Here is a 26,859-nt window from a genome sequence, read left to right as displayed (position 1 = left end):
CGAGGGATTGTCACTCCAGCTCTGTACCTGTTCGGGCAGGCCACGCCCCCACCTCGCCACATAGCCTCTATCACCCCCTTAAAATATGGCTATCAGAATATGGTCAATAATTTTTTATGAGAAAGGGGAGAAATGTCAGGGACCAAAAAGAAGTTCTCATTCTGAGAACGTTCTGACCTTTATGATAAGCAGGAGCCCAGGGAGCATTTTACGGTTGCCTCCCCTGCGCAAACACCCTGCAGCTGACTCAGGCACCCTGCAGCTGACGGCTGACAGATTCCCGGAGCGTGCCCCTCCCCACTCCTGGCTGATAGTTCTGCCTATGGCCCGCCCCCGCTTCTCTTCTGGGATTTCACCTTCCTCGCCGGCATGAACTTGCACCTTATCAGGAGCCCAAAAGAAAAACACATCCAACCAGCCTGTGTCTCATCATACCCCTCATTCCCTCAGCATAAATACCTGTGAGAACAATAAAAATTTGCAGCTTGATCAGAATTCCTGTCTTGCTGTTACTCCCTGTGTCTCTTGTCTCTTCATTCCTTCTCTCTTAGGGTTGCTGTCCTGCGTTGATGTCCCGCGGGTCAGGACACTGGAGAATGGGCAGCAGCTATGTTCTGTGATGATAGACCTCTCCCAGAGTACCTGTCCAGGTGACAGTGGAAAACCTAAAGCCACCAAACTTACTACTTGTGAGCCAACTTTGTCTGAGGGTGCCCTCCTCCAGGGACTGTTAACACAAGGGGCTGCAGGGTGCTCCCAGCTGGTGCAAGCCAGGTGTCAGGATGTGCCATCTGCAGTGCAGGAGGGACACTTGAGACCAGGCATAGAGCTGCAGGAAAAGCTTCCTGGGACAATTATCCCTGGACATGGTAGTTTAGGGGCAGCTGAGGACTCAGGTTCAAGGATTGTACAGGATAAGGAGGAAAATATCTCCAAATGTAAGGAATGTGGGAAAGTGTTTAACAGGAAACACCTCCTTGCTGGACACGAGAAAATCCACTCTGGAGTGAAACTCTATGAGTGCACAGAGTGTGGGAAGACCTTCATTAAGAGCACGCAACTCCTCCAGCACCAGATGAACCACACGGGGGAGAGGTCCTAGGAGTGCCTGGAGTGCGGGAAGGCCTTCAACCACAGATCCTACCTCACCCAGCGCCTGCACATCCACAGCAGGGAGAAACCTTATAAGTGCTGTGAATGTGGAAAGGCCTTCACTCACTGCTCCAATTTTTTCTTGCATAGCAGGAGACACACTGGAGAGAAATCCTTTGTGTGCACTGAGTGTGGGCAGGTCTTGCGGCATAGGGGAGGTTTCCTGAGACACTATGTGCTCCAGGATGGGGAGAATCCCTATGAGTGTTTTCAGCATGGCCAGGTCGTCAAGCACAGGTCGTACCTCTGGTGGCACCAGCAGACTCACACTGGGAAGGAGCCCTAGGAGTGCAGGGAGTGTGGGAAGTCCTTTTTTCTTTCTTTCTTTCTTTCATTCTTTTCTTTTCATTTTTTTTTTTGTGTGAAGTTTTCTATCAGGGTTTTGCTAAATTACCCATGGTGGTTTTCAACTTGTGATCCTCCTGGATCCCAGTAGCTTGGATTAATGGCATGTGCCCTTTCTCCTGATTCTTTATGTTGTTTTAAAAACCTAACTTGTGGACATTTTCTTGGTTTCTGTGTATTGATTAGTGTAGCTGACTGGTAATTCTTCAAACTGGGTAAGTGATTATTCTTATTTAAAACTCATTAGCATTTCTTGTTCCTTTAACTTTCTATATTCATTTTGGGATAAGTTTTTCAATATTACAAAAAAAATCTTGGTAGCCTTTTCATAGAAATTAAATCTGAACAGTTAAAAAAAAGAATACAAACAACAATAAATGCTGTTGAGATTGTGGGGAAATAGGTACATGAGTACATTGTTGGTGGTACTGCAGACTAATACAACCACTCTGAAAAGCAGCATGGAGATTCCTCAGAAGTCTAGGAATGGAACCAATAGATGACCCAGCTATCCCAATCTTTGGGGTTTTCCCCAAGGATCGAAAAGAGGCAGGAGTAGAGAGAGGGGTTTGTTTTCATTTTTCTACATGTAGCTATCCAGTTTCCCTTCATCAGTTGTTTAAAATGCTGTCTTTCTTTTCAAAATACATTTTTGGCACTCTATGTCCATACAGCCATTTGAATGTAGCCACACAGTTCACAGTAGCTAAATTATGAATTCAACTCAGATGCCCATCAATAGATGAATGAATCAAGAATGAATCAAGAAAGTGTGGTGTGGAACACAAATGAGTTCTAGTCATGCATAAAAAAGAAAGAAATCATGGAGTCTGCTGGTAGAGTGGGTGGAAATGGAGAGTGTCAAGCAAGTGAAATAAGCCAAAGTAAGAAACTCAAAGGTCAAATATTTTCTCTCATCTGGGGAAAGTAGAGTACAATAAGGGAAAGATGGAGGGAAGGATAGGATAATATAAAGAACCAAACAAATACAAATTAACAGATGGGAGAAAGAAAGTCAAATAGAGCCGAAGAAGAAGGATGGGAGAGGGGAGGGAGGAAGGAAGGGAAAAGGAGGCATCATAAACTGAAATCAAGTTCTAGGCATGCATGAGTGTGTCAGGACAAACCAAACTTCTAAGTGTAACTATAAACAAAGATCTACTAAAAATAAATTAAGTTAAAAATGCAAAGTTAAAAACAAAGCAAAACAAGTAATTCTCCTCCTAATGGCTTGTACTCATTTCTTTCAGAACAATTGGAATCAATATGATTTTTCTGTGTTCCTCACCATTTTTAACTTAGAAAAGTTTCAAGCATACAAAAATCAAGTATACAATATAATGGTCATTTGTACCTTCTACACAGCATAAAAAATAAAATATTTTGAAAACGTATGGCATCAGTTTTCCCATCACTTTTTCCCCACTAGTCTCCAAGTTCTAGATCTTGATGTTAGAACTGAGGCAAAATGAGGCACACAAATGCTGAGTCAAATTGAGGAAGTGGGGCCTCGAAGATGGAGGTGAACACAGAAGGCAGACAGGTAAGCCAAGGTGTCTTCATTCACGGTGGGACAGCCCTTGCATAAACATGTTGTTTGAAAGACTATGAAGGACTCTCTGTCCATATTCATCGTGGGAGAAGATCTGCAGTCTATCTATCCAGATAACATACTTCAGATCCTCACTGCAATCTTAAGATTTACAGGTATATGTTTCCCTCCATTGATGAAGATGTATTTCCTAAATATTGCATATTGTGGTTTTCTATTTAAAAAATTTGAAATGTTCTAATATATATATGGGGATTATATATTTTTTAATTATTTTTTTTAATTTTTACAGACTGCATTTTGATTCATGGTACACAAATGGGGTACATCTTTTTGTTTCTACAGTTGTGCACGCAGTTGATTCATACCATTCGTGTAATCATACATGTATATAGGTTAATGATATCTGTCTCATTCCACCATTTTTCATACACCCTCCCTCTTATTTCCCTCTACATAATCTAAAGGTCCTCCATTCTTCTCTCACCCCCACCCTTCACCCCCATTACATATCATCATCCACTTATCAGGAAAACATTCAGTCTTTGTTTTTTTGGGATTGGCTTATTTCACTTACCATGATATTCTCCATCCATTTATCTGCAAATGCCATAATATTATTCTTCTTTATGGCTAAATAATATTCCATTGAGTATATACCACACCACTCCTTGATTTATATCCAAAGGACTTAAAATAAACTTACTACAGTAACGCAGCCACATCAACATTTAAGCAGCTCAATTCACAATAGCTAGATTGTGGAACCAAACTAGATGCCCTTCAACAGATGAATGGATAAAGAAACCATGATTAGATTGTAACCTACAAATTATGTGAAGGTCTACATTTTTATTTCCAATTGATGGGTGATTTTGCAAATTTCTTCAGTTATTAATTCAATTTGATTATCTAAGTATGCATGTAATTGAGCTTATTAATATTTGATATGTGACCCAGAATATTGACAATCTTGGGAAGCGTCCTATAGATACTTGAAAAATATCATATGTATTCTCCTATTGCAGGTGAGATTTTCACAAATTCATTTAGTTCAAAGTTGGTTGCCAGTGTTGTTCAAGTATTTTATATTCTTATTGAATTTCTGTATAGTCATAATATCAGTCTCCAAGGGGGAGATATTGAAATGCTACTCAACTTCTCAAATCATGGGCACATTTACTTTATTCTCCAGACAAGAGACCTTCTATGCTATCTCAATACTATCTTAGATTAAACACAGAATTCCAACCACAAGTGACAATACCAAAGTACTTGTCAATGAAAACAATCATGCTCCTTTACCGGTTATGATGCCATCAGGTTTTAAAATTATTTTTCTTTCAATCAAGAAACTCATGCTTCAATATCGATCAGAGACTGAGCACACCTATGTACTGAATAAAACAGAAAACACAAAAAAAGTAGGTGCATATGTTCAAAATAGCTCCGAGTGGATACTTTGTGGTAAATGAATAAAGTGTTCTTCATTCAGTTGAATTATTTCATACGTTCAACAAATACTGATTTCAAAATTGATGTACTGTCCCAGACACTATATTGTTTGCTTGAAATAAAGAACAGAAATACCTGCTCCTAGAGCAAATTCACAGAAGAAAAGAGTGCACTAGGAAGAGTTCCTCACCAAAAACAGCTATTGAAGTGGCAAGAAGTTTGTGAGTCAACTGCATAGGGATAACAATTCTACCCACACATTTGCTGCATTCAGAGGAGGACTGATGGAGAAAGGGTACACATGAAGGAATCTTTCTCAGCTCCATCTGACCACATAAATAACTGAACAATTTTTGGGGTTGCCCCTCTGTTTTCTGTATCCCTAGAGGCTGAACCCTGCTCTGGAAACCACCAATTCCATGAGCAACAACTCTGAGCTCAGAAAGAATGGTGTAGTGGGAACCTCCCTCCACCCAGAGAATAATAGATCCAGGTAGGAAACCACCCCAACCTGTCATTCAGAAAGAAATATAAGGTGCACTTCCACCATAGCCTGGACCCTCCTTCTCCTTCGACTCCTCACTTAGAGCACAGGTGCTGCCACAGGGTTCCTACCAAATCACCCAGCCCAGGGATATGGGACTCCATCTGCCCTGACTCTGACTTCAGCAGGGCCCTCTTGTGGTGGGAAGGATGCTCAGGAGCCTGATGTTAGAGCAGGTGCTATAGTGTGAAATCCCCACACTGGGGCTCACTGAGGGGCGACAGCTGCCAGGATAGAGAGGCATTTTGCTTATGTATTCAAGTTCATGGACGTTGGATCCAGAGGGGATCCCCTGAGGGCCCAGAGAATCCCTAGAGCTCACCCACACCAGCCAGGCATTGAATCTCCTGGTGGATACCCTCATTGTCTTTCTCAACTCTACTTCTTTCCTTGCAGGGTCTGTGGCCTCCTAAGAGCTGAATCAGACACGTTCAGTTTCACTTACTTCAAGCCAGACAGCCTTGATCACATACTCTGCAGAAAAATTGGGGATTAAATATGTATCTTGGTACCAACAGAAGCCATCACAGGCACCTATGCTGGTCATTTACCGGGATAGCAACAGCCCTCAGGAATCCCTGACAGAGTCTCTGGCTCCAACTCAGGAAATATCCATCCTGACCATCAGTGGACTGCAGGCTTTGGATGAGGCTGAATATTAATGTACCACCTATCATGACAGTGAAAACAGTTTTCAGTTGACATGCAGTATCACAGACAGATGCAGACATCAACTAGGAAACAACCCACTCAGGTCTGACTCTCACTGTCACGTGCCCTCTGAGTGAAGACTGAGACCGTGGTCTTGACTTGCTCACTCACTTTCTTTAGTGTCACCCACACTACAGTAGAGTATAGTATCTCTTATAAATGTGGTTCTTTCACAGAAATAGTTGCATTTTAAATCTGAAATCCTGTCATTTTATTCTAGAATCTTGTAGAGCCTAGGTCAGAGGTTCTTGGGATGGAAAACATCTCCATAGAGCCTGGTCTGTGCATAAGACTGTCCCTTTTCTCCCTTTCTACACAGAATATAGCAAATGAAGGCCCCATTCTTAGACTTTCTGTAATTGATAACTTGCTCTTGAGAAAGACAAAGTATGGTGAGCACAGTAGGATTGTGTGCACAGAATGAGATATGACAATCTACTCAGACCAGTTCTGTCTGAGAACAATATGTGCCTACTTCAGGTGAGAACAAAGAGCACACAGAGCCAGGCATAGTAGTTCACACCTGTTATCCCAGAACCTCAGGATACTGAAGCTGAAGGATCACAAGTTTAAAACCAGCCTCAGCAACTTAGCGAGGCTCAAAGCAAAATAGTGAGAAACAGTCTCAAAAAAAAAAAAATTGAACGTACTGGGTTTGTGGCTCATTGATTAAGTATCCCTGGGTTAAATCCATCCCCCACTCACAATATGAGCACACATGGCTCTTAGGTGTAGGCAAGCACATCAATAAACCTTTAGAAAAAATATATCTGTTCATTATGTTCATCATAAATGCCATGACCTTGTTACAATACCCCATTGGGTCTACTTTGGGATTCTCTTAGGTCAAAACATAAACACAATTTTCTTGTTCCCATCATGACTTAGTGTTATGTTGTGGAGTCCTGTGGACCCAGGGCCACCAAACTGCAACATGACACCTCTGCCTGCACCTGCTGCTCAATTTCCTGCTCTAGGACTCAAACACTAGGCCACACTCTTCACTCCTGATGCTTGCATTGGAGCAACACTCCCAGTGCAAATTTGCTCCTTTGAGAAACATGATTCACCATCAATACTTCCGTTTTGTTTTTGGTGGAAGTTTATTATATAATATTGTGCCATTTGTTTTGTGAAAGATGGGACCGAATGCTAAAAATCACTAGATCCTATTCATTTTTGCTAATATGAGGACAGGAATATTCTTGTGGTTTATTTTCTATTATCTGAGTGCATATGTCTCACCAAATATTCCTATATACTTGCCATTTCAAGTAAGTAGAAAGTTTATGATACAAGTATCATGATTTGGGAGAGTCCGAGAGTGTATTACTGCAAGTACCTATTCCAACCAGCTCAATTAGACACAATCCTTATAACAAAATCTTGGTCTTCCTGGGGAATAAAGTCTCAGGAAGAACAGTCCTAACATCTGGACATCTGATGCTCCATCAACCATTGGCTCCTGAAGGGGTTCCACCTTTCCGGAGAGAGAAAATCAGTTACTTGTGGCACATGCCTTTCCAACCACTAGTGTGTGCCCAATTCTTACAGATGACATGAAGAGAAATCTGGTGGCCTACAAGATGGTTAAACTGATACACAGGCATTAACCCTGAATAGGGTTCAATCAACAGAGTGATGATCAGGACAAGGGGCATGTAGATCTCCAGCTACACAGGAAATCCAGAGATACAGCAGAGGAAATGCATTCAGCTTAATAAGGAAAAGTATGGGAAACCACTGGAATACTTCCAGAATATGGACAATCTGTGTTTCCTGGATGCTGGGATAGTACAGACTTTGCAGGGACCTCCAACTTAGCAGTTATTTTCCATCACCAGTGACCTCACTTCTCAAAATTCTGGATTCATGTGATCTTAAGACCTTAGGATGACTCTTACAGCTCCACCTGTGATGCTCATATTCAAGAGGAAGTGTCCAGCACACACTTGATCTCTGTCAGGCAGAAGAGAAAAGTTTCCCTGGGAAGATATCCATCACAAGACTTTTATTTTTAAATAAATGTCTGTTTTAGTTAGCTTCATTACTGCTGCAACCAAATCACCAGGCAAAAACTATTGAGGAGAAAAAATGTATTTAGGTTCTCATGGTTTTAGGGGCCTTGGTCCATAGACAGCTAACACCATTACTTGGAGTTTGAGGAAAGGGAGAACATCATGAAAGAAGAAAGCAGTTCAGACATGATCATGAAGCAGAGAAAGATATCTCCTGAACAAAGACGTATATACCCCAAAGGCATGCACCCAGGAACCCACCTCCACCAGCCACGCACTACTTGCCTACCATTACCACTCAATCCCTATCAGGGGATTAACTCACTTATTGAGTTAAGGCTCTTGTAATCCAATAATTTCATCTCTAACGTCTCATGCATTGTCTCCCACATGAGCTTTTGGGGGGCACCTAATATCTGAACCATAGTACGTCCCATAAACCAGCACTGCACCAATTGTCAAACATGATTTGATAAAATGGTGAAAAGCCTATAAATTTAAATGAAGAAAGAGGATGATGCACAAGGGACTGTCTGCAGAGTCCAAAACTCCAGTGTTTCTAAAGAACAACCCTTCCTGCAGGATGGGAAAGCCTGCATATTCCAAGTATGGAAATTGTACCAGACTAGAGTTGGTCTGAATAAATCTTCATTAAGTGGCAGCAACAATACTACTGCACAGTCATTTTGCATCCACAGCTGCCACCATTTGAAGTCAATCTCTGAGTCTTGTTCCTCACTTTTCTAAGCCTCAGTAACACAATCATGATCACTCAGCACCCCAGAGACGGGTGCCTGGATGCCTCAGGTGGACCCAGCTAATCCTCCTCCAAATGAGTGTATTCCTGTTTCCATGGCTCCTCTGGGCCCCTTCTTAATCTTGTGGCAGGCAGTGACGAACAGGAAGAAGACCTGCACTGCTTAGATCAGGAAATCATAGATCTGTGTAGAATTTTCTGGGACATGTGTAGACTAAGAAAATAGTTCAGTGTGGAGAAACCACCAGGGGACAGCAGAGACCCAACTGACCACTGAGGATGGGGTAGTCAGGTTTTCCCAAGGATTCTAACATCAGGAGTGTTAGTGACTGAGCTATGGAGGTAAAAGTGACCTTTCCTATAGTACCAATGTCCTTGCCATACACAACTCTGCTGGTTCCATGTCTGTCAGATCTGACCTGGAGGTGTGCCTTTCTCTGGTGTATATCAATCTCTTTGTTTCCCTGGTCTATCCATTTGTCTTAAAACTCTGTTGCCATAAACAACCATACTCCCTGTGATCACCAGAGTCCTACTTGTCTTCACTCTAATTGGACTGCTGCCTGAACAGCCAGACACCACGGCTTCTCATTCTTAGGAAGCTCCTCCACCATTTGCTCTACACTTGTTTATACTTGTTATTGTCTCAGAAGCAGCTGCTAAATTTTCATTTTGATTTCTCAGTGTGAGGCATAAAATACTTGCTCATTAACCTTGTATTGGCTTAATTATGTTTGATTGGTTTTTGTGGTATTACTGACGGATTCAATATGGCTCTACCACTAAGCATCATTTTCAGTCTTCTGTTTTATTTTTTTATTTTTTGCTTGTGTGTGTGTGTGTGTGTGTGTGTGTGTGTGTGTGTGAATGCATGTGTGTGTGTTTTGTTGGTGTTATTCTTGAGACAGGGCCTGGAGAAGTTGATTAGGCTTGCCATGAAACTGTGAGTTCCCTAGCTCAGCCTTCCTAGTAGCTAGGGTTACAAATCTGTACCCCCATGCTTAACATAAGTCGTTTCTCACTTGATATATTTTCCCCAGCAAACGAAGACCTCTTAATTATACTAACCACTTACATGAGGAGTTTCTGGAGTTTGCAGACCCTTTGACTCTTCTGCATGAATATTTCTATCATCACCTGACATCACCCTGGCTCTTGGCGCACACTGGGATATTGAGACAGAACTTAGGACCTGCCACAATTTTTCAGAGCCAAGGGAAAAAAATGTACAGCACTTCATACATCTTTAAACATTCCCTGTACACTTAGCATTATAGGATTTTTATTCTGGATTTCCACTGATGATCTGTGTGATCTTTGATAGGAGCCTGAACCTGTTTAAGTCTCTTGCTGTCACAGGAAGGGCAGGGAAAAGAGAGTCACCACACCGGGTTCTGTGAAAGAACCTCTAATGTTCAGTTAGGACTCCTTAACATTTAAACTCTGGTAGAATAATTATGAACAGGACACACCAAAGCAGTCAGATCAAAATTAGTCACCTTCATCCTGAGCCAAGATTAATCATGGGAAGGGACATGGACTTCACTTCAGGATAATCACAAAACAGCACTGTTTTTCAAGTTACCTGCTGAACAGGAGCAGGAGCAACCCAGGGTCAGGATTTCAGGCTGCATATAAAATACAGAGACCGTTGCCCCTAAGCTTTGCACGAATGGGACAGAAGAGGCAAGGCAAGAATATGTAGACATCACCCCGACTGTGAGCAACTGGTGGGAGCATCCCTTGGATTGAGTTTGGGCTAGAAGTCTACTCCACCATTGTCTGTGTCCTCAGGGCTGAGCCCTGCTCTAGACAAAACAAAGCTCCTCCAGGAGCAGCCCAGAATGCAGGTTGATCTATATAATGGCAACAATTTCCATCAAGTGGAGAAAATATCCTGGGAGGAAGCCAGCCCAGCCTAAGGCTCAGGAAGCAGTACTGGGGCAAACTCACCATGAACTGGACATCCCGCCTCCTCTGCCTACTATTTCACTGCACAGGTGCTTCTCCAGGGCTCTCACCCATCCACTCAGCCCAGGTCTCTGGAACCAAACTGACCCTGACTCTCAGCTCAGCAAGGTCCTGCCTGTGGTGGGCAGGATGCTCCGGAACCTGCTGCAGGATGGGGGCTGTGTGAGTCTGAGGGTCTCCAACTGCCAGGAAACAGGGTAGTTGTGTCTTGTGTTCAAAGTTTCCATCCTGGAGTAAGCCCACTATTCACGTGTGCTGAGGTTGATTGGTGTGGTGCCCTGTTGCAAAACAGGTCCATGAAGTTCATCCAAGCCTAGGAGCAGGATCTTCTGGGAACTGTTCCTTCATAGTCATGAATACAACTAATTTTTTTTTCTTCTCACAGACTCCATGGCCACCTATGAAGTCACTCAGCCATTTGCCCAATCAGTGGTCCCAAAGCAGACAGCTAGGATCATCTGTGGGTGCAACAGCATTGGCATATATCTTGCACAGTGGTATCAGCAGAATGCAGACAAGGGTCATGTAGCAGCCATTCAGGTATCCCTGACCAATTCTCTGGCTCAACTCAGGAAATATACCCATCTTGACCATCACTGGGATCCAGACTAGGGACAAAGTTGACTATACTGCCAGGAGTGGAGTGGCAATGATTCTCTCAGTGACACAGGCAGACAGGGAAGTGAGAAAAAAAAATCTGCCACCAGCCTGGTGACTGAGGGCTCTCCCTTCCCTGATCACAGTGTAAGTAAAGAACCTGCCACACAGATGGATGTTTCCAGTTCTTCCCTGCCCTGACACTCCTGAGAGATTGGGCCTTGTTTCTGAACCTCTACAGGCTCACCTGTCTCTATTTTGACTTGAGTAGAATATTTTGAACGATATGAGCTGCCAGCTTCTTAACACTGCAGTACCCCTGTCAAGAAAGCAACAGCAAGTCTATGAGCAGTAAGGGAGATTATCCCAGACATGATTATCCTGGGATCTCAGAAAAGGGATGACAATGGAAGTTATTAGTAAAGTTTGGATTCTGTACTTGAGTGGATTTATGTATGTCTCAAAAGGAAGGAACAAACTAAAATGAGGTCACATCTGTGCCACAATAGCAAAGGGTCAGAGGATATTGTGAGATGATTATTGAGTCTTGATTACTAATTATTTGTTTGATAACTGAACAGTTTGCCCAGGTGAAAAGTGTTATCTCAGAGCAACTCCTTGTGGACAATTGCTTTCAGGAATGTCCTGAAGCAAAGAGTTACTGATTATTTCCTCATCTTCCTGGGCACAAGAGACCTGGGCATTCCAGGTACAGTGGCACACATCTGTAATCCCTGTGTCTTGGCAGGTTGAGGCAGGAGGATCGAGAGTTCAAAGTCAATCTTAGCAAAAGTGAGACACTAAGCAACTTAGTGAGACCCTGTCTCTTAATAAAACACATAATAGGGCTGGGGATGTGGCTCAGTGGTCTAGTGCCCCTGGGTTCAATCCCTGGTCCCTCCCCCTACAAAAAAAGAGAAAAAAAAGAAAGAGTCCTTGGTCCAATATTAAGATGAAAAGTGGTCCATAGCCTCAACACACATTCACTGCATAATGAGAGTGACCATAACAGAGGGAGGAACGTGTGAGGTTTCCAGAAGGAAACACATACACAAACACACCTCTCCACCTGTAGGGCTGAGACCACCTAGATCAGTGGGCCCAATTAGCAGTATTCATTGCCCTTTGGATAGGAATGACCTTGTTAAAGTCATCCCAAGTGGATGCTAGGATGGGATCATGATTGAGTGAAAGGGGGCCCCAGAGATTTTGGTCTGGGCTAGATAAAAATGCAAGAGAATTGGAGCCTAGTCCTTCCTGCTTCAGTTCCTTTTCTGCAATATCCCCAGTCTCCTCTCTCCTGCTGCAGGGACCCTTCTTTCCCACTACCCTTCCCCACTCACCTTCATGTTTTCACCTCCCACTGGCCCTTCACCAAATGCTCCCCTCTGCACAGACAGGTTCTCCCTATGCTGCATGCCAGGCCCAGAGACATGGCCAGCAACTTCTATTCCCAACCAGGTACAGGTCAACCATGGGGATGCCATAGGAGACAGCCCCAGAGCCACTTCCACAATCAGGTAGTTGCCAGTGGTATGGCCTGCCCATCCTAGGGATCATCTAATATGCCACAAATCCACCCATCACGACCTTCTATCAGGCTCCCTGAGCAAACAAGCCTCAAAGGAGAACCTCTGAGGTCATCTTGGATGCCTCCTGCTTTACACACCTCACTCCACCTGCCAGAATCTCCTATGTGTCTAAAAGTCCTTTGTAATCCAGTTGGTATCACCAGCATCTGTCCTCACTACTCATGGTAACTCAACAATTAAGTGCAAAATAAAGACTCAGACACCAATTTGAACAAAGAGAAATAAGTAGTATTCATTTTTTACTTCATTTATTCACAACAATGATCATAAAGACTCTAAATTTCACAAGAATTAAAACCCAATTAAAAAATGTGATAATATTTCAAGAGAAAAATCTGATTTGTGGATAATTTGTGCATTATTCTTCATGCAGTAAGTGGTTTCTCCCAATATTGCCATGGCCACAATGTGGTTATGCCCTTTGCATTGTGAGTGTGGCCCTATATTAGGACTGGATTGCTTCTATCTTAGTCCAGGCTACTGACCCCTTAGCCTAATCCTTCCTAGGTGAATGACTGAAGACAAGGAGCCCTGTCCAGTTATGGGCACAGGACTCAGAGCTCTGGGGTATTTCCACAATGACCTGAATGCCTCTCCTTCTCCTGTATGCACAGGTAACCACTGAGGTTCTGTATATGGGATTAGCCCCATCCTCATAACCCCAAGACAGACCCTGAGCCTGAGCTCAGCCCTGGGCATGTTGCAGAGGGCAAATCCCTAATAATGAGCTTTACAATATCCTCAACCTTCAGGCCTTGGGATTTCTTAAGGCTGAGCTGCCCAAGATAGAAGTGATCCTGAGACACTCATCTGCTGTAGAGTTCAGGCAATGGTTAAGAGAGAACCACCAAAAGCCCAACCAGTCCTGAGAAGCACTGTGAACTCTCCAACTCCACAGTTTCTCCAGCTCTAACCTGGGCATAGCACACAGAAACTACCACCTGCAGGCTTAGCTGGTCTCTTGGTGGTGAACAGGCCATGGTTTTGGGGACAGCAGTGAACCATGGGGTACACTAGATGTGGGGTCCTACCTGCCTTTCAAGATAAACACTACCCTTCCTGATCATGCTGTGCCATAAAGAGCTCAGGAGTAGAACTCAGCACAGTCTGGACTGTTTCAAACCTTGACAATGCTGTTATTTTAGGCAGGACCTGAAGCTTTCTTGGTTCCAGTGTTACCCGATATGAAATGGGGACACCTATGCTTACATTAGGAAACTTGTTTTTGAGACATAAATGAAATGAATCCAGGTCCTGGTATCTCTCTGTGGGAATCCAAGGGAAATTGCTCAGCCAGGGATGTACTTTCTCCATGGTCGGAACTTGGGTCCCTATGTCTGAGCAAGCAGGCAGTTTGGGTTTATCAAAATGTTGCCCAAGGCTAAAGTAGAAATGCATGATGATGAACTGAGATGTAGAATCTAAAAAACATTTAGTTATAAAGATGATGATAATGATGATGATGATGACAATGATGACAGTGATTTAAGATCCATACAGTTCTTCACTGCAGAAAGATCCAGTTTTGTCCCTGAACTTGCACCTGTTCTCATTGCCATGGTGGGTAGAACCAGACCTGACAGTAAACATACAGGAGTCTGGCTCCACAGTGAGTACCATTCATATTTCTCTGTTCTTTTGTTTTTGCAGAAGAATTGTAGACAGAACTTTATCTTCTTTCCCTAAAGAAAACAAAGCACCAGGGTGGGAATATTTCCCTGGACTGGGTGGCAGGGGCTCTACCTGCTTCACATGCTTGTGTACCTCAGATGAGAACTTACTTTGTTGTTTTTGTGAGGGATTGGTGAGGGCAACTGCTGTTCAATCACAGGTGACATGAGCTATGGGGTCACCACTGAGAGGGAGACTAAAGCTCTGAATCTCCTCCACAAGCAGGAAGCAGCAAAAATGCATCAAGGAGGAGCCAGAATGGAGGCTGGGTCTTCTCAGTCGGATCCCTAGAGGGAGGCCTGCCCCAGGGTCAAAAGATGTCCAGACAACAGTCTCTGGAATGGAAGTCAGCGCAATCCATTCTAATCATGACTGAAGTGACCAAGTTCTGAAGGTCAGGCTCACACAGTGGCAGTGTTATAGTGCTGAGGGCATGGGAAGGAACTGGCACTCATGAGGAAATCACTTGGAAAATGGGCTGAAGGAAACTGGTTTCAGGTGTCAGCCTGAGGAACCCCTGAAGGACTGTGGGTCACTAGGGAGACCATGCAAAATCTCCGGTGCTCCAGGAGGGAACTCAGTGTTACAGAACAGGTATCCCAGGACCTGCATCCTTCATGTAGGATGACTGCCTGGGCCTCCTGTCCACTCTCAAGGCACATCCTCCCTATCCAGCAGTGGTTCCAGGCCTGATTCCTATCAACTGGCACATTTTCCCACTCTCTACTGACTCTCTCCCACCTAGAAAGATATGTTCTCAGGGCTAAAACTCCTATGCTCAGGTGCAATGTCAGGTGGTTATGTAGACATATTGGACCTTATCTCTGAATCAATAGCCTCCTTTAGAAGTCTTTAGAGAAAGACATGGACTCTCGGATGTCTGAGGTCATTTCTGTAATGCAGGGCTCTCATTTGTTCAGTAACAGTATCCTCCTGGATACAGGGAACCCTGACTAACCACCCTCTAGAGCCTAGCTGTATACAACCTAACACCGAGGAAATTCACACATCAGGCAGACTAATATGTTTTCCTCAGACAGGTGACATTCCTGGCACATTAGTTATATTATGTAAAACACTGAGGCAATAGAAAAAAAATTCTTGTGACTGTTGCCAGTCTATTGAGGGAAGGAGACTGTTGTAGAAAAGAGCAATCACCACTTGTGAAATAGTCTTGAAGATGGGGTGAATCCACATAATTTTTGTTTACCCAAAAAATGTCTTGTTTACCCAAAAAGGTCACATTTAAATCAATTTCACAAAAATCCCTATGAAACACTATCATACTATAAATAAGTGACAATCATGGGACAGAAGTGCATCTGAGTGACCAGAGAAATAGATGATGATGTTAAAATCAATCATCTGCTTTCTACTGAGTCATCCACCATTAATGGTCTCAGGAGGTTCAGATCAGTCCATGCTGAGGCTCTTGGAAGGTCAACAGTCCTGCTGAGCTAGGCCAAGGACACATCATAATCCAAGAGGAATGGGACAATGATCACGTGTCAATCCCTGAAAGGTAACTGGGGTCAGGGTCTTGAAGCCTAAGGTGTATTTTATGACCAACGAATCAGCTTGTGGAACTTGGACCTCCATCTCTTCTTCCCAAAGAAGCACTTCTACACCCAGAATTAGTAAGAATGTTCACCAATAGCCCATAAAGAGGAGCTCTAAAGGAGGAGTAAATGTGCTTAATCACAAAACGCTCACAGAATTAAAAGACTTGAAAAGAAAAAAGAGTCCTGGGGGAGGCCAGCTGTGCAGTGGGTCTGAGGACACAGAGCTCCGGGGCATTTTCAGCATGACTGCCACAAATACCTGCTCTGGAGAATGAATATGTTGTGCACTGGGATCAGCAAAAGCCAGATATTCCCCTATGCTGGTTATCTATGATGATGATGCCAGATCTCAGTGATACCTGAACATCTGGCTCCAACTCAGAGAATATGGTCATCCAGACATTCAGTCAGGTGCCAGGGTGTAAGGATGGAAAGAGGACTTGAAGGGAGGCATAGATAGATGGGCTCATCCTTCTATCCAATAATAGCTATATAATGTGTCACATGGTCCTGAGTTAAATACCACAGAGCAAACTACACTAATGGATACCCTGGGATATGCATAGATCCCCTCTTTATGTCTGTCCCTCCATCCACAGCAGCTGCCAACCAAACAGGTATGAGAGATGCATTCTCCAGAATAGATGAGAGGCCCACCCTACAGAAAATTCATGCATTTTGGACATGGAAATATTCTGTCCTGTTGCTTTCTGATTCTGTTGACTGACCACTGTTTCTCATCATGTTTGAAAACATCAACAAAGGAATACAAGATCAACACAAACGAGCATAACCATTATTTGATACTCAAAGTGTTCCTCTATGAGTAATTGCATGTGGCTTTAAGAGTAAGAAAACATCATGCATATTCTAGATCAGTCACTCACTGAGGAAAATCTGAAGAGAAAGATATGTTTTCTCATGTGTTATTATGCTCCCCAATGAATGTGTTTCTTCTAGATTCATATATTCATTAAATAAAAAATTGCAAGAGTCATATTTTCTGTAAAATATCTCATACTTGCTGGGCGAGGTGGTGCACACCTGTAATCCCAGTAGTTCTGGATGCTGAGGCAGGAATATTTCTAGATCAAACTCAGCCTCATACTTAGCTTCATAGGCATATGGGTATGACAACTGGATGTGCCACAGTATAATTCTGACACTCAATACACAGTAGTAGTCTTAGAACCCACAATGTCAGGATAAAGTCTTCCTTCCATAAGACTGCTCTGAACTTCAGATACCAGACACACTTTGAAGTTGCCCGGTTGACCTGCACTATAGACTAACTATAAATTTGAGATTATTCCTCAGGTTCAATAATATACTAGAAGTCAACCACAGAGCTCAGGAAAACCATAGGCTTCCAAGGTTTATGGTGAAGGATACACATAGGCTGAGGTCTGAAATGGAAGATGAAAGTCCCAAGCACAGAACTTTCATTCCTCTCCCTGTAAGGCTATAGGATATCACCTTCCAGCTTATTAGTGTGTTCACCAAATCTCATGGTGTTTCAAAGTCAGTTCTAGGGTCAAAGAATCCACCTGCTGATTAATAAACTGGTTTTCTGCATTCCATTCCAGCATCCTCATGTGCAAACCAATTCCATTTTGCTATGCAAATCTTCTGGGTATGTTTCTTCCTTTTAGCGTGTTTCTCTAATATCCTTTAAGATATTTTGGGTGTTTCAGGTTTCAAGATGATTATACATATTTTAAATTCAGTTTCAGTTAATGTCAATTAGAATGTTAATTATTGTGTCTTAGGAAATTCTCTAAGATTATCCCATACTTTTAGTGGGAGGACTCTGACTCTACAGCAACCAAAGTGTTTTTGAGAACCCAGAGGACAGAGCAGGGTGATATAGTATAATCTACTGGATTAGTCTGTTTTTATTGCTATAACAAAACACCTGAGGCTAGGTAATTTATAGAGAGTTCTGAAGATTCAAGAGCATGACACTGACACATGCTTGGCTGTGATGGAATCCCTCCTGGCTGCATCACAACAGCATGGGCAACAACATTGGGGGTGCCCATTCAAGAAAGAGAGATGACATGAGATGAAGTCATAGGAATTCAGAAGAATCATTTGCTATATTTATAATAAATTACTGTGGAGGAAACTAACCAGGTAATGAGAAAACTATATTAATGTTTCCAGGGTGGTACATCTGATGACCTAATCACTTTCCACTAGATCCAAATCTTAAAGATTTTACCACCCCTCTGCATTGCCACACATATACTAAAAGAAGCTCTCAGGTGACTGATCTGTGTCGATTGCAATTTAGAAGGTTAAACAAGAGGGATATATATTGAAAAGGAAGAAGGAAGAGAGTTTCAAAGATGGATAGGACAAGTTAATCTGTGCTCCACACACCATGCAGAAGTCAGAAGTCTTCTCCTTTCATGGTGGATGAGAAGAAATCCTGAGTGTTGGGAAGATGTCATAAAGAAGCCAAGAGTGTTGAAGCCATTATGGGAATCAACCAAAATAGGATGATGCAATTCATTGCCCAGACCTGCCATACCCTTTTCATTAATGTGTCACTTTCCTCCAGAGTTATGGGGTCTGATATAATCTTATGTAGTCAGGATTGACTCCAGACAAGGAGGCCAGAGTGTTCAACTCAGCTGATACCCACAAATAACCCTACTGATCTTCATACCTAACTCTCCACCCTGAGACAAAGTCAAGCAATGAAGCGAGTGAAAAAATGAACTGTACATTGGAAGTAGCTGAGGCTTTTAACATTAGACTGCTAAGCATCTCAACCACAGGGGAGTTCAGATTCAGTGGGTGTGAGATTTGTTACTCTACCTATGGTCCCCAAACCAGAAGGAACAGTCATTCTGAAAACTTCCAATTCACAATCTATATTCTAACAAAGTTTCCCAGCTACCATATATTCATTACATTTCAAGAATCCCCTGTGACAGTTGTGACATATCCATCCATATTTTTTGTGAAAGATCAACAGATGACCCTACTTGTTTCCAGAGCTGAGAACCACTGATGCCAGAGGAGGACACCACAATATTAGGTGCAAATGGAGAGTGAAATTCCCCAGTGATTTTTTTCTGGTTTCCCTGGAAAGAAGGATGTGTGTGCAAAGGACTTTTTATGGAACTTCCCTTGGACTTTTCTCTAGAGTAGCCCACAGCTTGGGTTCCAGTTTCATTCTGTGTCAAAAGCAGAAAGTTGGTATCTTTTCATCATGTCCTACAGTAACCCTGGCAATTATCCAATTTTTGAATATGGGAAACGTCCTTTCTACAGTCCTGGTACTGAATCCAAAGTGACTTCCTACCACTTCTACAGTTTGGGGATCTAGTGGGATTGATTTTCAAACACTAGATCAATAGATGAACAGCCCTTGTTAGATTCATTAATTCTCACCTCCACCCATCTTTGCTAACATTTCTAAACATTTGAGAAGAAGAAACAAAAGACACAAGAGTAGATTCTTCTCCCATCCTGCAGATGCTTCCATAGTAGCTTAGGTGTTATGTCAGGAACACAGCAAGACCTTTGGAAGGGTAATATTTCTGTCTCCATCCCTGGTCTCACCTGGCCACATTTTCTTCACCTACAGAGTTTGGTTGAATTATAAAAGAGATGTTTTGATTGTTGACATTTCTTCCATTGACCATACCCTTAGGCAAATGCTTAATCCTAACAGTACATTTAGCATTTAGTACATTGAAGAGTTTTAAAACAAGAACAAAAACTTTTATTTCATTAAATGATTTTTTCTGGTGGTTGTCAAAAACGAAGGACCAAAAGTACATTTTTGTCTTTCTTTTTTATTTTTGACAGATTGAAAGAAGTCTAAAGAAAAGAAAGTGCCTTATTTTCCTTTATATTCATTTAGTGAAGTATCTGGTAAGATCAGCTCCTCCCTCAGAATAAAAGTTAATGCATGTGACTCAGTCACCCAGTGTGTGAAAGAAGATATAAGGGGGACAAATGGGTTGAGGCTTTGAATCACATGATTTGTGTCACATAACCTTGATGCAAATTTGTCAAATTCAATACTGCAAAAATCATTGATACATTTTCTAATATCTGACTAGTTATTTTCAAAAAACATATCACAGTGGACTACTTTTTCTTGTAACAATCTTCAGTGTCAACCCAAAGAAATCTGAGACAATGATTCTGTGTGATCACAACATCACCTGAGAGTCAGAACTGGAGCTTTATTCTATTCAGAGAAGCGGGATGCATTGTTTTTTGTTTGTTTGTTTGTTTGTTTTTGTTTTATTATTATTTTTATGTATACTGGAGATAATAGTATAGGTAGGCAAAGTTTTTCACAAATATGATTTATTTCTTTTTTGGTTTCCACTTTGTAGAACAGTCGGAAACTCAGTTGGCACCTTCAGGGTGACCTCGCCCTGGTCTTGTTTCACTTGGAACTGTTTTCAGTTTATTTCCTATGCGTTAGACAGTTGTTGATTTTATCGCCAGTCTTGCTTTCATGTGCCACCGCTCTTTGGGTTACACGTGCTGTTGTTATGATTTACTTCAATAGAAGCTGTGTCATTATGATTTCCATTTTGTTTGGTTGGTTGAATAAATTTGTGACACTCAAATATTTAAGGTGACAGTTAAAAATGATACCAGCATTTGATCCAGTTTCATCTCAAAAGACATGAACTTTTTCGATGTTGATCAAACATCTTTTTTGGGGAAAGTAAATGTGTGAAGTAACAGATGTGTGACATTTTTGAGTAACGTTGGCTCCAAACAAATGTTGAAAACAGTTGAAAAAATATTGGATCAACTGGAAGGAAGCATGAATTTTGAAAACTGGATGCCTAGGTATTATAATTCTTTATTGAATTTATTTGTTATTAATTCAATTTAAGATATTATTTTTTAGACAATATTATTTAATGTTTATCATGGATAGACCAGAGTGTCCCTGGTATGTTACCATGGACCTGACATGCATTTTTTGTATAGTTTTTATTATTTTAGTAGTTTTCATACTGTATATGTACCATAACCAACCTATTGCTTATGAGAAACATGTAACATAATGTATTTACAGCCATTGTTACAAGTTTATGGTGCACGTTTCTATCTCGTTTTATATGTGTGTTATATAACATTGAAAAAAATTATTTTCATGATTGAGAAAAAAATACCTAATGCAAAACCACAATTTTGATAAGAGAAACTTGCTACTTGTTTTGCAGTACATTATTATTTTGGGTGTCTTGTCTTGGGATTTTTGTACCTAATGAATGAATGAATGTATAAAACACTGGGGTTTTACTTGGGATTTTACATCACTTGCAATTAATTCTTTATTTCTTAGCTGTTTCTATTATCCCATAGCATTATTTCAATGAATGGTTATAATACCAACCTGAAAAAAAGAAGAAAATATAGGAGAACTGAGGTTTTGGCCTCAATGTGGCCATAATGAGAGTTGTGAAACTTGTTGCAAGAGAGGTCTGGGTAAAGATGACAATGTAATTTGAGGTCCACAGCCTCACAGGCAGGAATATATTTTTCTCACACCCTTGTTAGATCCCGGATTCTATAGGAAGACCAAATGAGACATCTGATTCCTGCTGGCATCCTGTCTCCCCATGCGATTTCTCCCTCCTGCACCTGCATCCATGAGGACACCAACAGTCATGCAATGCAGCTAAGAGGGCATTCACTGAATCCAAGCAGGTGCTAGTGCCATGGCCTTGAGTCTCCAGAATTGTAAGCTAAACACACCAGTATAAATTATTAGGCCTCAAGTGTGCTCTTTAGAGCAATAAAAAGAGAGTAATGTGAATATTACTATTCTGGATCACGGTGATCTGTGTTGTGCCTTCTGAGACACTCTCTCACCTCTGGGTTGTGAGGGGCCTTCAACAAGATGCTGCAAACATTTTCAAATTTTGAAGTGAGACAATGTACGCATGAGTCGAAGGACAGAGATAGCATTGGAGACTGACTAAGGGAACATCTTCAGAGACACTGTCAAAGTGATATCCTTAAGGTCAGAGAGGAGATCAGTGAGGATCCAAATTATGGGATCAGACACCACTGCTGTGCTAAGCTTTTCTTCACTGGAGCCCATATTTCTGCAATACATGTGCTTCAGCTGTGTTTTCCAGGCCCCATGAAAGTCCATTCATTTTAAACATGCTTCTCAGAAAGCAGTGTCTACATAAGAACCCATGGGAAGGCAGCTTCCACAAAAAGTTAAACATTCCAACAGAGTCCATCTTCAGCTTCAGGAAACTCAGTCCTGTGTAGCTCCTCTGTCTCAGTCTCCAACCATAAGTCAGTGCAGCATGTTGGTAGATCTGAGGCCACCTTACAAGTATGAAAAATATTTCACACCATGTAGGGGTCATGACTACAAATATATATTGGAATGACCTGGAGTGGGGACAAAAGGCTGAGTAATGAATACAGTTCCCTATCGCAAAGCATCAACATCAGGGCCCATTCCTGAACCTTATTTGCCTCTTCTCTTTACACAGTCCAGATATGGATCATTTGTCTCAACATCATCCCTATCTACAGAGTGGGGCATAGTAAACTGATCTCCAGATCTGGGTGTTGAAGGAATTATTTCATGCAAACCATGCATTAGTCTTGGGTTTTATTTTAGACAATTGACATGTGTACCGGGCATTTTAGAACAGAATTTCTTAGAAAGTTCCCACATCCTCACAAACAAAATCAAAATCATTATTACATGGACATGCTAAGGGTGACCTCCCACCCTCATGAACACAAATGCACAGTACCCAAATGACAGGTGCTTCAGGATGGTGGTAGATGTTCATATTTCTTCATGGATTATCACTCTGTCACCACATCCCAATCCTCAATTCCAAAAGAAATTTGAAATCAGGATAATTTTCTGTAGAAAAACAGGCAGGAAACCCTGGTCTATTATAGAGCAGAGATTTTTCCTCAGTCCATGAGGGAGTTAATAGTGCTTATATTTTTCATTTTCTGCAAAGTGCACCTGCAGTTACAGAAAGGAAGACAGTATGAGCATGATATGCGAAGTCTAATTGCTCAAGTCTACTGTTGGCTATAGTGACATTAGATAACTCAACGGGAAAAAGCCATTGATGCAAGGAGCACAAAATAAGGCAGAAAAGACACTTTGAGAAAGACTGGAGAATCGTATGAGGAATTTCTCAGGTACAGTTTGATGACTTGCACACAGTTCCTTTTGTACGAGGAAAAGTGATACCTAGGAAAATGCTTACTGCAATCATTTCACAATTGTTGATGTGGTAAATTAATGTAATTTTCAATCAGGCACCAGTTGTAATAGAATTGTAGTTGTAATTCTACACAAAAGAAACTGTGTAACTCATCCATAATGTACACTGTCAGACGTTCATGTCTGAATATGTGCTAAAAGAAAGAAAACAAGAAAACAACATTTATATCTTAGACAAAGAGAATATATACCTTACCTCAGCAATAGGTGGTGTATTTTCTTCCTTCCAGTCAAACGATGCCACCTCCATGACCTGGCCGTTGGCATCTAGGGGAATACAGTGTAACTGTCAGCAATTTGGTTTGCTGAAGGCTCGCTCAGTGAGAGTTCTTGCTGTGGACATGGGTGTAGGGGGTATGGAGATGGTTGATTAAAATACAGAGACTCAGGTGATGCCGGACCATGATACTTTTTGGGTGGCAGAGAAAGAGAACTCCAGGAAGGAGATGAAAAGAGAGAAAATGTGGAAGGAAGCACAATGAGAAATAAAAAAGTCCAGTGTTACACTAGAATTTGAGAGCACTTGACAGATCCATGAGAAAGAAATGAAGAATAGTTTTGAATCGACCAGGTGTGTTATAGGTGAAATGGTTTCCCTCCAGATAAATGTTCAAATCCCAACACCAGTACCTCAATATTTTACCAGTTTTGAAAAGGGAGCCATTGACATCTCATGTATTCAATATACCTTGGATGAGCAGGGTGGACCCATTGTGAAAATATGATGAATTTTCTCATAAGGAGAGGGGACACATTCAAGAGGGACAAATGCCATGTGAGGACCTAAGCAGAGAGTTGGACCAACAATCCAGTTCAAGTTAGGAATGATCAAGAAAATATTCTTTCCTACAGTCTTCAGAAAGAGCATGGACCTACTTATGGTTCAGTGTGGGATTTGTAGACTATAGAGTTCTGAGATTGTATACTTTCATAGTTTCAATCCAAAAAAACTGCTACTTGGACATGGTAATCCTAGGAAACTAGCAAAACCACTATCAATCACATAGATCTAATTGGTCTTTGTACAAAATCTTCATTCAACAATGAGATAGTAATTTTGTCAAGATCACATGAGGTATTCATCAAGATAGAGTATATTTTGGCTCTGAAACATACGTTGACAACTTGAAAAGAATAGAAATCATAGTAAATTTGTTGTCAGGGGAAGAGAAATTGGCAAATTGGAAGAAGGATGCACCCTGGTCTATACTCATTGCCAGACTTCCAAGGCAAGAAAACCACTTCCCAGTGAGTTGAGTAACTAAAGGAACTCACCAAAACTTCATATGGAACTGCAAAAAATTCATAGAGACATAGAAAGTCAGAACCTCATGTATAAGAAATAATACATTAGAAGAGTGAAGCAAAATGGCAGGTATATAGGGTCTTCATTTCTTATATCTCATGACCTGGAATTCAAAGAGCATGAACACTGCTTTGTTCTGAGGGGGGTGAAAGGGGGATTTCAGTAAAACCCAATACTATACAGTCACGGAGTCTTAGAGAATCAGAATGTTGGATACATGAAACAAAGGACAAAAAGAGTACATTAGAGACAAGGTGATAGAAGCAGCTGCAGCTGCAGCACTGGAGCCATTGCTAGATCACAGAGGGAGGAGAAATGCAGAGCAACAAAAGCAAGGGGTTTAATGTGGAAAATCCTGAGATCAGAGAGGCAGCCTTCACTTGGCTGATCCAGAGACTTCATTGCACTGTACACTGGTGCAAGAAGGGTGCTCAGTTCTTCCCACTGTCCTCAGAGATCAAGGCACGAAGCATCTTCCACACAGCTATGCTGAGGAGGCAAGATCTTGGAGATCTGAGCAGGGACACACACGTGTCTGCACAGTCATCTGCCGAAGGACCTAGGGTTTGCCAAGAACAGCAAGAGCTGAAGACATGGATAGCATTCTAGCTAGGGGACCTCAAGTCAGAGATGTGGAAGAGAGCCCTGCTCCCTTCCCCCTTTGAGTCAGGTGGCAGACAGTAGCAGCAGAAATGGATTGAGAATTTCAACAAGCTTCTTTAAAGAATGAGGTGATGTGAGTACATGCCCAGAGAAAAAGCCCAGGAACCATGGAAAGGCTGTTCCACAGACAGCAGAGGGGGTGACGTATTTGCTCCCCAACCCCACAAGAGGAATCCAGGGAAGACCCATGAAATACATTGACCCATGTAATTCTATTTAACACCAGATATATTATATGATTATTTCTTGTCTTGACTGATGACATTGCTGTCCCTAACATTTCAACTGATCAACTACAAGAAAACTTGATAGTTTGAAGAAGTAAACAAAACTGAGAGAGCCTTAGCCAAGCTAAGTCAAATAAAGAGGAAATAAACTCAACATATTAAAATCTGTGATAAAAAGGAAATATCAACACAGACAACAGTGAAGTGCAGAGGATCATCAGAAAGTACTTTGAAAATGTATACCCCAATAACGTAGAAAATCTTGAAGACTTTGACAAATTCTTAGAAGCACATCACCTAGTCAAATTGAGGCAGGAGGATAGAGAAGAGTAAGAGATCACTCTCAAACAATTATTCTGATGGCACCATCCAAATCCTACCAACCAAGAAAAGTCTAGGAGCAGGTGGATTCTCAGCCATGTTCTCCCAAAATCTGAAGGAAGAGCTAGTACCAATTTTCCTCAAATTATTTCAGAAAAGAGAAAAAGAGGAAACTCTTCCAAAGTCATTCAATGAAGCCAGTGTCATCCTGATACCAACCAAACAAATACACATCAAGGAAAGGAAACTTCAGACCAACATTCTTGATGAACATTCATGAAACAATTCTTAATAAGTGGCTGGCACATCACACCAAAGATACATCAAAATATAGTGCACAGTGATCAAGTGGTTTTCCTCCCAGGAATGCATGTGTACTTCCACATATGGAAATAAATAAATGAAATTCACCATGTAAATTGACTTACAATGATAACCATGTTCTTCTCAATTGATGGAGGAAAAGCACTGGAGGAAATAGAGCATCCAATCATGTTTAGATCCCTGGAAAACCTAGGGATAGAAGGAACATACCTTAACATTTAAAAGATACATATGATGAACCCAAAGCCAACATCATTCTAAATGAGAAAAAATGAAAGAAGTGCCCCCTACAAATAGGAAGAAGACAGTGATAATCACTTTCACAACTGGTTTTCAAAATGTATCTCAAACTTTTGTCAGAGTAATTAGGTAAGATAAGAATTTTAGATGAATGGGAAAAGAAGTGCTGGAAGTATCTCTGCTGATGACATGATCCTATATTTAGAAGACCCAAAGATCAACACCATAAATCTTCTAGAACTCTGAAATAAGTTCAGCAAAGTAACAGAATACAAAATTAACACCCATAAGTCAATCACATTCCAATAGTCCAATGATGAGTTTGCTGAATGTGGAAATAAGAAAACTATACCATTCACAAGAGCCTCAAGAAAAAAATGCTTGGGAATCAAACTAACAAAGAGGTAAAGGACTTCTACAATGAAAAGCATCAAACACTGAAGAGCCCATAAAATTCACACCCCAAGCACCCAAAACAGAAATGGACCATGGAACTAACCAGACATTTCTGAAATACAAATATGAATGGTCACCAAATATATGAAAAAGTTATCATCATCTCTACCAAATATAAAGATTCAAAT

The 26,859-nt window shown here is 41.5% G+C and overlaps 3 protein-coding genes and 1 pseudogene across 11 annotated transcripts in view; 1 reads left to right on the top strand and 3 right to left on the bottom strand.

Moving 5' to 3' along the window:
• LOC124990491 (zinc finger protein 264-like) overlaps window positions 1-1,462 on the top strand; it is a 264,954-nt pseudogene extending 263,492 nt beyond the window's left edge.
• The window catches only part of LOC124991706 (immunoglobulin lambda-1 light chain-like), a 1,192,366-nt gene that overhangs the window by 854,103 nt on the left and 311,404 nt on the right, over window positions 1-26,859 (bottom strand). The gene's annotated exons all lie outside the window — the stretch shown is intronic.
• Window positions 1-26,859, bottom strand: part of LOC124991707 (immunoglobulin lambda-1 light chain-like) — a 1,154,667-nt gene that overhangs the window by 858,562 nt on the left and 269,246 nt on the right. The window lies entirely within an intron of this gene.
• LOC124991709 (immunoglobulin lambda-1 light chain-like) overlaps window positions 1-26,859 on the bottom strand; it is a 981,515-nt gene that overhangs the window by 863,077 nt on the left and 91,579 nt on the right. The gene's annotated exons all lie outside the window — the stretch shown is intronic.

This window comes from Sciurus carolinensis, chromosome 8, assembly GCF_902686445.1.
Source record: "Sciurus carolinensis chromosome 8, mSciCar1.2, whole genome shotgun sequence".
NCBI lineage: Eukaryota > Metazoa > Chordata > Mammalia > Rodentia > Sciuridae > Sciurus > Sciurus carolinensis.
Note: the sequence above shows the minus strand (reverse complement) of the source record. Positions and strands in the feature narration are given on the sequence as shown.